A 13,241-nucleotide genomic window follows, 5' to 3' on the forward strand; every position below is an offset into this window, starting at 1 on the left:
GTTTAAAAGTGTCTGGTCATGCATGTGGTAGTGTGCTCACCTATTTGAATAACACAACATTATACAAAAACATGAATGCGATTATTTTTATTTCAGAAACAGTAGATCAGCTAGGCAAATGAGGTTCCCATCATTAGAACTCCTTTTTTGAGTTTTCATTGCAAGGAGTTTCCCCTCCATGTGAAACATGTTTGATGGTGGCAGATGGATTATTACAGGAAGGCTCTGGATAAAGCAGTCGACATCTTCGACAGCAACGATGGTTTTTTTGGCATCTTCCTGGAGTTTGGAATTACAGGGATCCCTGGAAACACAGAGTGGTTTGACATGTCACTGTTCCAGTTTCTTTATTCCATGGCAGCAGGTAAGATAGACTTTGGATACAGTTCTACCCAGAGGCATCTTAATGTCAGGTTTATTCAATAAGAAGCTATTTGATTAAAGGTGTGTGGTAATTTGGCTATTAGACAACTGTTTTTCAGTCATTTCAATCACATTCATAACTATTATTCCTGAAATCTTCTACTGGACTATTCACCCCTGATCTGTACTATTACCTGTCCCTTAACCAGTTCAATACATGAATTTCCCTAAATGCCTATTGCCTTTAATTTAAGAAGAACATTATCAAAAGCATCTTTAAAATCTAATCATATCATTTTGTACGTTCTGTGTGTTTACTGCTGTCACTTGTTTGAAGAATTTTAACAAGATGGTAAAGGAAGAATGACCTTTTCTAAAACCATATTGACTACTGCTAGGGTCTTATTTTCATATGAGCGATCCTGTTGTTTAGTTCTAAAGTGGTTTTCATAACTTTACTTGTAAAAGAAGGAAGACGTATTAGCTTATATCTTATATCTATCATATAAGTCACATTTAGTCATATTTACTATACCGAGAGATACTGTAGAAGGGAATGAGGGAGGGCACTGAAAATTGAGAAAATAGAGTACTGTTGAAGAGGACTGCCAAAGATTGATGCACTGGACAATGGACTATTTAGAAGAAGAGAGATCAGGGAAGAGTAGAGGTGCACAGTTGACCACTTGATCAGAGTGGAGTTTAGAGTTCTGCCTCACCATTCCTATGGAGGTAGCAGAGTCAAAACTTGCCGTTTGCAGAACACTAAGGCCAATTTGTATACAAATCAGTTTGTTTTTTAAAGGATTCTAAATTTAGGATGAATTCCCCCATTCTACATAAATTCCATCCAATGTCTAATTCTGAACCACACTTGTCACTAATGTGCTACACAAAATAAAATCCAAGTCACAAACTAAATACTCACCATATGGAGTGTTCTGAGGCTTATTCCTACTGAATCTGTCCAAACTAAAAACTTTTTTTGAAGAACTATGAGCACACAAAGAAAACAATTTAGGAATATTTCTTCCACAGCTATTATACTTGAACTGTTACGTACTGTATTGATCTTGATAAATTTGTAGTCATTATTCATACAGAACATTCAGCATTGGCCACCATACAGTAGCAGTTGCTATTCTTGTTGATTGCAATTAATAGGAATGTCTTCTAGAATGTTATTTGATGTACAAATGAGCATTCTATTCAAATAATTTCTGTAGTGCTAATATTAAAAATACAATGTCCAAGTTAATAATTAAAGTTTGGGTAACTAATCCATACCTTGTGTTTTTGAGGCTTGTTGTACTCATCAGGCACTTGAAATGGTCCAAAGCTTTCACAGCTCCCACGTCCACTGGATGTTCCCTGGGCTCTTAACTTTTCCAAAGATGGATTTGTTTCATTCTGAATTCTGACGTCTTTTGACCTATTACCCATGATCTTATGCTTTATCATGGAGCCAAACTTTTTCAAAGGATGTTTCTTGACTTTCTGGCTCACATTCACATCTTCATCCGGCATATTAACTGCAAAGGGGATGTTGCTGTGAGAGAGAAGCCCTTCGCTCTTAGAGTTTTGGTCAGTTGCATTGGGGTCCTGTAATGTTTTGCTATGTCAATGCGCAGACCACTCTTGCTTTGGGCTGGACTGAGATTTTTGTCCTTATTAAGGCTGGGATTGTACACATACCAAGATGAGTGTCCGGGCAACTCCTGTCACAAAAAAACAAAAAGTTACAGTTCAATGATTGTTCAGTGTAAATCAAAACAAGTAACACTTCTCTTACTGAAAAGAAGATAAGGATTATGGGGTGTGTATATGTTTTTAGCACTGACGTTAACACTAGAATAAAGGCAGACAATGAAATATAAAATAATAAACCAATGTGAATGTTTACAATTGCATGTATAGAAAATAATGCATCTCAGTTTTTTTTATGATGCAGACATCAGTTTGGAAATGTAGACAATACTTTGAGCAAGTCTCTCTATAGTAGCATTAACTCACCTGATTGCTCTTGTACTAATTGAATAAGAAAGTGATAAAGCTGACATCCACAGACACGTGAGTTTAGAACGTATGCTATGAACTGACAGTAGGGATATTTATGAGATGTTACACAGTGTTAGGGAAAACAAATCTGGATTTGTAGTTTTATTGTAAAGGAAAATGCACAACATAACTATCATCATATTTACAAAATAAAAGTTCCATTTTCCAGTACTTTCTACACAAATGTCTGTTAATTAGGTACAGAACAGGTCCATCCTACTTTCATAAGAGAAATTTTTACAGGTTTGGAACTGTTGGTCATACCTCATCAACCACATCATGCTAAGAGGACAGAAGTCGTGTTTTCATACAGTCTGGCCTCAAGGAGCTCTTCTTCCCTGAAGCCTTACACTGCTGTACTCCTTCTAGATCCTGGACTCTTTGAACCAGATAATCTCCAGGCTTCTCTCGTGTCTCAGAAGCTAACAAGGTGTCACACCAACAGCTTCTCCTAGGGAACGTGATGAGCAGGGCTTATCCATAGTGTCTTCTGGCTGGAAACTGTTTTCAAAACCACTTGGGACTGTTGGAGAAAAGCCTTTTGGAAACTTTGTCATAGAAGACTGTCGTTTTTTACTTCTGACTGTTCGACAAATAACAGGTGAAGGTTCTAACTGGTCCATTTTGGTGCACATGAGCTGCTCAGTGCTCCGGGTTTCCATATCAATGGCAGCTTGAGGAGTACTGGCTGGAACAGTTTAGCTGAATTTTCTTTAGCAGACTATCTGTGACTCCATGTACTATTTCAGAAGAAACAAGGGAAACTTCAGAAAACTGAGGACTGGGTATTGCCTCTTTGTTGTGCTCACTAGTTATGTTAATATCACCCCTCACCTCATCAACGATCTCACTTGCTTCTCTGCTAATACTGGTCTCTGGTGAAAGGGATGAACATCGGGAAGCTGAATGTGTCAGCTTGGAAATGTTGGTCACCATAGAACTGATTATGGTTTTGACCACTGTCTCATTTCTGGTGGCTACAGCTTTCTGTAGAACCTGTTGGGATCCAGTTTGGCACAGCAATTCATTGTGAACAGAGCTAGCAACCTGCTGAATCTTGTGTGGTTCATGAAACACATCATTATCCTGTTTCACAACTGTTATCTCCTGGTTTTCGGACAAGTCCTGCAACACACTGTCAAAGAGGTCCACAGCTATCTGACTCAGCAAAGACACAGACATCTTCCCTGGGATTTCTGTAGAAGTTTCCTCTTTTATCAAAGTAGGGTATATCTGCAATAGCAGCTGTGTTATGATGTTTTCCACAGTCTCAGTACACACTAAAGTCATATTAAGTGATTCTGTTGATTTAGCCATAGAAATTTCCTGGAGCCCAACTAAGGAAACCGGTTCAATATTCAACGGTTCTACAGGGACACTGAGTGGTTTGATTTCAGAACTGTTTTCAAGATGGGAGTCTCTTTTCAGTTCCTCAGAAGAACTGTTCTCAATTTCTGATGTAACGATATGATTATATTCGTGTATTGCAACATTTCTTTGAAAAAATAGAATAGCAATATTATGGACAATTAATTGACTTTTATATTTCTAAATATCACAACATGATCGAATTTAAGTCATTTTAATAAACAATGAATAGTCACCTATGCGTTACAATATAAACATTTATACTGATTTAAATCGCAAACGAGGGTTTAAATTTATGTGTTTTTTGATTCACAATCAGACAAATGCAACATTTGCAGAACTGGTCCTCACACTGAACGCATTCTCTTTCAATAATCTTTTTTACCAACAGGTCAGTGGAGTTGCCATGGGCACCAGAATGGGACTCAGCTATGCCAACATTTTTGTCGGCTGGGTAGAAGAACGCTTCTTCGCTTCCTACACTGGCTATGTCCCTGACCTCTACAAACGATATATCGATGACTGCGTCGGTGCCGCCACATGCTCCAACGATCAGCTTGAATTCTTCCTGCACCATTTCACCAACTTCCACCCGTCCCTCAAATATACGGTTAACATTTCTTCCACCACTCTTCCGTTTCTAGACATCCACTTGTCTATCAACTACCCCCGACTGTCCACTTCAGTTTATTACAAACCCACGGATTCACACAGCTACCTCCTGTACAGCTCATTTCACCCCAACCACACTAAAAACTCTCTTCCTTTTTCACAGTTCCTTAGGTTACGACGATTATGCAGCGACGACATCGACTTCGAAAACCAAGCCCTCGAAATGTACTCATTTTTTATCAACAGAGGATACCCCAGCAGTGTGATTGACAGGGCCCTTGCCCGAGCCAAAAACACCCCCCGGACCATCAACCCGATCAGGAACTCCCGCCGTAACAACCGCATTCCTTTGGTGCTTCCTTACCACCCTAACACACTTCCTATCCCCAGGACCATTAACCAGAACTTTTCCATCCTACAGGATGATCCCTCCATTGGGGCCCTCTTTTCTGATCGCCCTATCATCTCATATCGCCGACCACCTAATCTGCGTAACCTCCTTGTCCACAGCTCCCTTGACCGCCCTCAGCAACCATCCACACGAGGCACTTTCCCTTGCAAAAGAGCTCGCTGTACCACCTGCAAGTACACAGCCACCACCACACTCATTCAAGGCCCCTCAGGACAATTCCGGATCACCCAGACAGCATCTTGTACCTCCAGCAACCTTATTTACTGTATCTCTTGCAGTAAATGCCCAGCCATCTACATTGGGGAAACAGGAAGGAGACTCGGAGACCGCTTCAGAGAACACGTCAGGGCTGTGAAGATTAAAGATCTCTCCAAGCCCATTGTTTCTCATTTCACCTCTGACGGCCACGACCCCTCTAATCTCTCCGTCTGTGTTCTCAATACATCAGAAAGACCACCAAAACTAAAATTATTCTGCAGCTAGGATCACACATTCTCCCTTCCCTTAACGACAGATTACTGTTCTTTTAAATTTTCTCCATTCATTGGAAGTTTCATTTCACACCTCTCTGCACCCATTCTGACTTCACACCTCTTGATTGGCCTCTCTTTCTGTCCCCTGCTCCCGCCTCTCACTCCTCCTCCCTCTCAACCTTTGTTCTCCCGCTACTTTACCTTTGCCTACTGCCCTGTCTCTCTCACACCTGAAGAAGGCTCCACGGCCGAAACGTTGTGTTCTCTTTCTTCTTTTTTTCAGCATGGAATAAACCTATTACTTGTTCCTTTGCAGCCTACGCATGCTGACGCAGCTACCCACATAAATTGATATCTTTGTCTTCTAAGTATCTTAATAAACTTTCAGCATAGCTTTCTCTCTGTTTAGATTTATTTTTCTTGGGATCAAACGTGGAAAGATTAGATTGTAATCATTTTATTTTTTAAATACATTTTAGAAAAGTGTAATCTATACTAAAAAGCTGTACACCACCTGCTATAAAGATACATATTGTAATACTTTCGGGCTCAGATAGGACGGACACAAGAACTCAGATTTGCGGAGTTAAATCTCAACAAAACAACAACAAATCTCAATATCTAGTACGAATTATTTGTAATACAAACCAAAAACTCTCAAATTCCTACAATTAGCATAGCCTGCCCCTTATGCAAAACTAAACCCTCCTCCCATCCCAGTTTATCCTCTTTATCATAAACAAAATCCAATTTTCAACATACAGCATTACACAAAATCAATACATCAACACTCTATACTCAATAACGATAATTCACAAACAGCCAGAACATGTAACTCCACATTCCCAAACAGACCTAATTTCCATAGCCCCGCCCCTTATGTAAAACCAACATCCCTCCCCTGTTGTCTCTCTCCGCTGGCCTTTGTAATCGTTTTTATTTTTAAATTAGTTTAGCAAAGTCATGTATTTTAAAAATCTTAAGATTTCTATATTTATGTCTTTATTTAGTGGTTTCATTAGTGACAAAGGCTAAACTTTCTTGGAAAAATGTCTTTTATGTAAATCATATTTGCTATTAATTCATTTAGGGCTAGAATATGTTCATTGTCTTCCAATGAAAGAAGGGTTCCTTTCGCCGTAAATGTCGGGTTGACATTACAAGCTTGCCACGCCCGGACTGTTACACCAACGTATTAGCATGTTAAAGCGATTTCATTGAGGAGCCTAGCTTTCTTAACTAGTAAGTACTGTACTTTTGGAGGGGGGGAGGTGTCTTTCGCTGGAAATCTTGTCCCCTTCTACTTTGAAAATACCTGTGAAACCGGTTTAATTTGTCACAGCCAGCACTCCCGCAGAGAGGGGGGTTGTACTCGTTAATGTCTAAACCGGAACACATCATTATATCTCATTTTGTATTTCTATAAAAAAATCGTTTGCCCAGCCTGACACTATTGTTGTTATTGTTTTTATCCTGTAAAGCGCTTTGAGGAGCCACCTTTAAAGGCGCCATATACAATAAAGTTCATTATTATTACTATTGTTAATTTGCTGGACAGAGAGGTGAACATTATTACGCAGAAGACAAAGATAGCGATTTACGTTGCATTGTGCATTGTGCTGCTGTAATACAGTTTAAAATAATTAAAAGTCTAAACAGTATCAGCTTTATTTATGGGTTGCAATTTAAAAAAAGTCAAAAACCGCACTCAAAATGCAATTTAGAGCTTTCTGGCAAGAGGAGACACCCAAATTAATAATGTCACATGCCACTGTTTGTGCATGAACAAGGTTATACTGCTAGTTCCTTAGATACGCGATTAAAACGTTTTTAATAAAATGCTCTTATTCACTCATAATCTGACAATTTCAGGAAGACTAAGGAAGGACTAAGGGAATTGTCATCTGTTGTTGAAGCTCTGTGAGCTAGGTGACTTTGAGACCACTTGTTATCCCAGGTTGTTTGAATCGCCACAATTCAAATAGAGAAAAAAGAACTGACTGACAAGATTTAAGATGTGGCTGTCAATGTTGGATTAAAAAAAACACGTTGCCTGACGTTAGTTGCATTGCTTGAAAAATAATTTTATTTCGAGAGACTGGATAAGTAATTCAAGTGTTTTTTTAACTTCCTGAAAAACAAATAATAATTAAACTACATGTGCAAACGTTATATGATATTTCGCTGTTGTGAATGTCTGTGGAGTGTATCTTATTTGCCTGTCTGTCCTGGCTGTGCTCTCTGGGTACAATGGGGACAGATGGGTACACTCAGTGTTGGGTATTTACTTTGCTTTGAGATGTCACTTTTAAAGGTGATATATAAAATCAAGGCTTTAACTTGCTTTGACTCCGCAAGTCTGAGTTCTTGTGTCTGTCCTATCCGAACCCGAAAGTATTACAATATGTATCTTTATAGGAGGTGGTGTACAGCTTTTTAGTATAGAATACACTTTTCTAAAATGTATTTAAAAAATAAAAATGGTTACAATATAATCTTTCCACATTTGATCCCAAGAAAAAATAAATCTAAACGGGGAGAAAGCTACGCTATTTTATTAAGATACTTAGAAGATAAAGATATCAATTTATGTTGCATTTGTCTGATTATGAATCAAAAAACATGTATTTAAACCCGCGTTTGCGATTTAAATCAAAACGTGATTTAAATCAATATTAATGTTTATATTGTAACGCATAGGTGACTATTCATTGTTATTAAAATTACTTAAATTCGATCAGAGTGGGAGTCAGGAACCTAACCCACAGCGCCACCAGCAAGGTCATATGCAGAGTGCTGAAAAAGCACTACAGAAACATTATCAACAGACAATGTACAGCGTGTACTATTCTTGTGTTGCGGTATATGAATATAATGATATCTTTATTAATTTCTTTAGATACACAATTCCATATTATATTCCCTTTTAATCAAATTCTAAAAGTATGCTTGTTGACTCCAGTATCACATTAGTTAAAGACTTCGAAGCTTAAAATGTTTAGGGAGAAACAAAATACTGGTGTGTATTGTTTAGTACCGAGACCAGCCATATACTGTATGTTTATGTTCCAAAATTAATACCATTTATGGCCTTCGCACACGTTACAGTATGCTCCTATTCTTTTTATGCTCAGCTACTAAGATTTCCCTTCAGTGGTAAAATTCCATATAAATATTCAATACTTAAACTGGCACAGTAAAGACATTTAAATCTTTCTACGACCGATCAACGCACCACGAGTGCCCGTCGGTCAACCCATCACGTACCGCGGTATTTTGCATCATCTCGCGTCACGATGCGCGATGACGTAGCCAATTACCCCCGGTACGTGCCTGTGCCGCGCACTTTGAATGGCTGCATCTGTAAATCCAGGGTACAACGTCTATGATTTTTTTGTCATAAAGAAATTACTATTGGATTTTAAGTCTTTTTTTCCTTTCAATAGTTCGTTTTGAAACGATTCACCAGAATGTATTCTTGAGGAGAGTAATGTTTGTGAGATGCTTGCCTTGCCTCGCTTCTTTTAGTCAACTGTTGACTCTTTGTCAACTGCTGCAGTTCAGTTCTACAGAGCTCTGCTGGTTTAAAATGCAGAAAATGAGCTCTAATCGCATAAGATTATTCCAGTTTTGCCACAATGCTCATGTCAAACATGGGCGACCCCTAAAAACAAGAGCTATTTTTGCTTTGTAGGCCACTACATCACCTAGAAATGATCAAGGCTGCTTGACCCTTCTTCTCTTGCCACAGGTTCTGTTCATCTCCCAGAAGCACCAGTGCACCCACAGACTGGCAACAGACACTAGTATTGTTTAAGTGCCCTTTTTATTTTCTAGTGATCTCAACAGTTAACACTGTCCAACACCCAGGACACATTGTACAGTGTCACAGTTCTAGAGCAGTATACAGTATGTAGTACTCTTTTATGTGTTTTTGGAATCATACAGGTTTATTCTGTATAAGCTGCCAGACCACGATGAAGGAAGAGGTCTGCGATACCTCTACATGGATGACCATACCAATGGCTGGGTATATGGGAAGAAATTGGTGAATGACTCCAAGAGTGCAATGGGGCAGACTTTGCAGCCTTTTTTGTCCTACATTATAAAAAGGTAAGAAACCTTTATTTATAATCTGTGTCATCTCCCAGAATGTGAGGTAAGGATGTACATTATCTTTTCAATCTGTTTATTTTCACAGGTTTCTCCTATAATTCAGAAGCCTTTTGTGCAATACAAATACAAATATAAACTTTGTATTGGTATTTTTTATATTCCTTCCTAAAAGACTGTGGACATTGGGTATCTTCTATACAACGATCAACCTCCAAAGTCATTTAAACCTGCTCCTTCATCTTTTGGACACAGCAAAGGTAAGTAACATTTTATAATGTACAAGACAGAAGGACACAGAAAATGGGGGGGAAAAAAACATCATAGACAACACAACAAACAATAGAATTGTATCTGCAAAGGAACAAGTAATAGGTTTATTCCATGCTGAAAAAAAGAAGAAAGAGAACACAACGTTTCGGCCGTGGAGCCTTCTTCAGGTGTGACACGGATGCTAAAACGGGCACAGTAAAGACATTTACTGTAAATCTTTCTACGACCGACCAACGGACCACGAGTGCCCCTTTCGGTCAACCAATCAAGTACTGATGATGTTTTTTTGCGTCATCGATGCGCAACGCCGTAGCCAATTACCTCCGGTACGTGTCTGTGCCGCGCACTTTGAATGGCTGCATCTCTATGGCTACTGAATATATGGCTTTATTCACTCATTCTCTCATTCATAGTCATGGCCTACACTATCTTGGTCTACATACATCAAAAACTTTTTAAAGATACAACAGATAGAAAATCAAGGTACTGTATATTTATATACAGCCACTACATTTTTTAACTTGTACTTCATAGCAACTAAAATGTTTATACACTATTAAATGATTTGATTTGATTTCCTTCTTAACTTGATTTTCACTGTCTTCAGGCTCCGTTGATAAATCACACGCAGCAGACAAAACATCCATGACAGACTTTACAAGCAAGCTGGAAAGCTGATTAATTGCATCATGGTACATCTGTGAACTGGGCACTGATGGTGCAGTACTTTTCTGTGGTCTGTGATCCTTGGCAGTCAGAGACATTTTCTCTGAAATCCTTTGGGAAGACTTAAATTCCGTATTTGTATCACACTCTTGAAAAAGTGAAACATCTTTCTCATTTGTGTGAAAAGTTGGAGAATCTGGAAAACTGAGGCACTGCTTCAACAGCCTTTTCACTGATTTCTCAGTAAATGAATACAACAACTGCATAGAAAGCTCTGAGGACTTTGGATGGGATAAATCCTGAACTACTAGACGGCTCGTTAAAGTTGGATCTGAATTAGATTTGTGAGCTGTGCCCAATTGTACTGTTATTCCTGATTTCAAAATTAAATGGAAAACATTTTTGACATTTTCTTCTGAAAATACACGCAGAGATCCACTCGAGACAAGTTGTTCCACTTTCCTTTCAATAGGACTCATTGTAGAACTCTCTGTGGAGGTCCTGACTTGGTCCTTAGGCTCTTCTGAAACCCTTGTCTGCAGTGGGGGGAGATTGTGCTTTGCTGTGGCTCCTGGTACTTGAGATGCACAGGACGCCTCTTCAGCTGAAAGCTTTTCAATGTTCAAGTTAACATTATTGGAATGGGTATGAAATGCTATATTCTCAGTGACGAGACCAGCAACACGCCAAACACGGGACCGGGGAACTTGATTGCTTTTACATGTCAATTCATTTTCTTGTTCTGCTGTAGTGTAGGTTGATCCTGAAGCTTTGATGAAGCATCAGTCAGGACTCTATAGGGAGTTTCCTGACTCATGACTTCTGTGTCATCTGTATAAGAATCAATCACCATCCCAGGCACATTTATGGGTGGGAAACGTTGAACAGAATATTCTCTACGGTTACTTTTAGTGTATTCTTTATGGACAGTGTCTTCTGCACTAGACATCCTGTCTTTCCCATATTGTTCACCAGAGAGGTGCATTGTTTCATAATCTGGCTTTAAGACCACATCTGAAACTTTAAGATTTTCAAATGTAGATAAAACAGAATCCACCAGTTCACTTGCTTAAAGGGTTTCTTCTGAGGGTTTTGCTTTGCTCCTGAGCAACATCCTTTGTCATCCCTATTTATTTCACTCCTGATTGTTTGCAATATCTGACTGCCAACATCCTTGGCACAGATTATTAAATTTGCCTGATTTTCCTGAGTAGTCCTGCTTTGCCTTGAGAAATCAACGTTCATTAACACACCTAAAGGTTCTGAATCTTCACTAAGATGCTTACGGGGTGCCAAGTTTGGTACTGACATGCTTTTCTTAGTCAAGTGTGGTTCACTAAAGCTCAGGTGTGAAACCTGGACTGAAGGAGGAAACATCTCAAGTGAATCTGCTGATCTCTGCTCTTTAGCAGATAAAACTTTCCTTGCTTTGAACAAAGACAGGCTCTTCTGATTCCAAAAGTGTTTCAGTTTCTTCTTCACAGTTTTGAAGAGTTCCTCAGTCATTGTCCTAAGGTGCTCAGCTGTTCTAGTATCAGTTTTAATTTCTGATGTTCCTGGTAACAGGGCTGTATCACAACTTTCTCATTTAACTTTGTAGTCTGTTGAGAAAGAAATCTTCTAAATGCATGTAGCGTAATGTAGTCTTTCTTAAACATCAACAACAATATCTGAAGCCAGTTCAGTGTTTTGCACATGAGAAGAAGAGTCTGAGGACATTGCTTCTTGAGCATGTTTTGTTGCATCCGGTGTTTTACATACATCATCAGCTGTACTGTTTGGTTGCTCAGGGAGATGGGCAAGTCCAGAAGATATATATTTTGCAGCTGCTTTTTCAATAATTTCACTTATTATCCTTGTTGCTGTTCTATGGAATACAGAGCTGGAGGTCCTCAGCATCTTCTCTGACCCTTCACTTTCTGCATCTGATTTAATGCTCTGTCCAGAAGGTACTCCAAAACTGAAGTAACAACCTCTCTAGCCAGAAGGCTTTCATCTGAAGCCTTCTTTGCCACTGTTGTGCAATAAATCTCCTGGTCTAACTCTTTTTTTCATTGCTTCACAAATGGCTCCAGCAGTTTCTACTGTATAGGTGCACAAATCTGAAATATCTGACACAGAATCAGAAAACACTGAATTTGTTGGTGAAGAGCAGACACTTGAGCTCTTTGCATTGCTTTGAGCACAAGAACTGGAACTAGATACATCTTCTTCAGTCTGGGTGAGTAAAGATTTGAGCTTTCCAAATATAGTCCTTCCAATGCCTTTTGCAACTGAACTAAAGTCAAAGGTATGATCAATGGATCCTGTTTCTGTGCTGCTTCTAGAAGTTTGAAGAGCAGCAGCAACATTTTTTTTATTTTATTTATTTTTAGAGAACAAAACCAAACCATTTTACATATGAACATCCATTATTCAGCCTTACATTGCAGGCACAAATTCCTGTTTGTTCCCCTAATTTTTACAATTATATAACTTTTTAACAAAACTATATACATTCAAAAGAAGGAAGATGTATACATTTATGAATATGAAAAGTAGACTATATAAATGTATCTTATTACATTTCAGTTATTCTGTATCTCAACAAAATCTGACCTTAAAGGTTTAATGTACTGAACCCATCTAAACCAATATTTGACCATTTTTTTCATTTGTAATTTTAGTGAAAATGTTATTTTTTCCATTAGATATATTTCTTTTATTAATTCAATCCAATCATTCATGTTGGTAGATCTGTGAGAAGCCACTTTCTTGTTATAGCTTTCTTCCCTGCTGATATAAGGACTCCAAACAAATATTCATCCGTTCCCCTCCAATCAAAATCCAGTTTACCAAAATATAAAGCCTCAAATGTAAAGGGTACATTCCTTTCAAATATAGTTTCCAGGGCCTCATGTAAT

The 13,241-nt window shown here is 38.6% G+C and overlaps 1 protein-coding gene and 1 long non-coding RNA gene across 2 annotated transcripts in view; both read right to left on the reverse strand.

Annotated features, from left to right (window-relative positions):
* Positions 1-13,241, reverse strand: part of LOC148652233 (acyl-CoA-binding domain-containing protein 6-like) — a 259,679-nt gene that overhangs the window by 228,189 nt on the left and 18,249 nt on the right. The gene's annotated exons all lie outside the window — the stretch shown is intronic.
* LOC148652244 (uncharacterized) lies at positions 73-2,130 on the reverse strand. Its single transcript, XR_015925071.1, has 2 exons — positions 1,651-2,130; positions 73-304 (listed from the first exon to the last, which is right to left on the reverse strand). It is a non-coding gene; the product is annotated as an uncharacterized LOC148652244 (long non-coding RNA).

Source organism: Lepisosteus platostomus, chromosome 11 (assembly GCF_059453375.1).
Source record: "Lepisosteus platostomus isolate fLepPlt1 chromosome 11, fLepPlt1.hap1, whole genome shotgun sequence".
NCBI classification, from domain to species: domain Eukaryota; kingdom Metazoa; phylum Chordata; class Actinopteri; order Semionotiformes; family Lepisosteidae; genus Lepisosteus; species Lepisosteus platostomus.